The sequence below is a fragment of the Myotis brandtii genome, unplaced genomic scaffold, assembly GCF_000412655.1.
Source record: "Myotis brandtii unplaced genomic scaffold, ASM41265v1 scaffold3135, whole genome shotgun sequence".
In the NCBI taxonomy this organism is placed as follows: Eukaryota; Metazoa; Chordata; class Mammalia; order Chiroptera; family Vespertilionidae; genus Myotis; species Myotis brandtii.
The window spans coordinates 4,611-5,415 of NW_005362012.1; positions in this window are offsets into that span (position 1 = coordinate 4,611).

Here is an 805-nt window from a genome sequence, read left to right on the forward strand (position 1 = left end):
TTATTTTAGCATTATTTTACTCTATCTCAATTTTTCCTTTATGCCAACACTCTGTTCCTCAATTTCCCCCATTTTTCATCCTGTTTCCTTACCCAGTTACTGCTTTATATTTTCTCTATCCTGTCTTTTTAGTCCCTGTTAAAAATTGCTCTTACTCATATATATAATTTCCTCTTCTCTGCTCCAAGTCCATGCACACTTCTCTCTTCCCTTTCTTCACTAGCCAATTTTTTTCCTTTTTTCTTCTGTTTTTCCTACCCTTGCTTGTTCTCTTCTTCTACTAATAACTTAATTAATTCCAATTACCTACTCAGGCCTATCTACTCTCTATTCTCCTTTTCCAATAATAGATGGATACATATATAGATAGACTAAAGAAAGGGGAAAATATTATATTTTTTTCTTTTATATATATATTTAATACATATATTTCTTTTCTATTTTTGTGTATTTTGTTTTTTACTTTTCCTCTTATACACTCACTAGAGGCCCGGTGCACAAAAATTTGTGCACTTGGGGGGTGGGGGAGGGGGGTCCCCCAGCCCGGCCTGTGCCCTCTCGCAGTCTGGGACCCCTCGGGAGATAACGACCTGCTGGCTTAGGCCTGCTCCCGGGTGGCAGAGGGCAGGCCCAATCCCTAAGTGCAGCCCCTGGTCAGGCTCAGAGCAGGGCCGATTGGGGAGTTGGGGCGCCGCCCCGTCATGCACAGAGCAGGGCGGATCGGGAGGTTGCAATGCCACCCTCAGTCACGCTCAGGGTAGGGCCGATTGGGGGGTTGGGGCACCACCCCCTGTCACACTCAAGG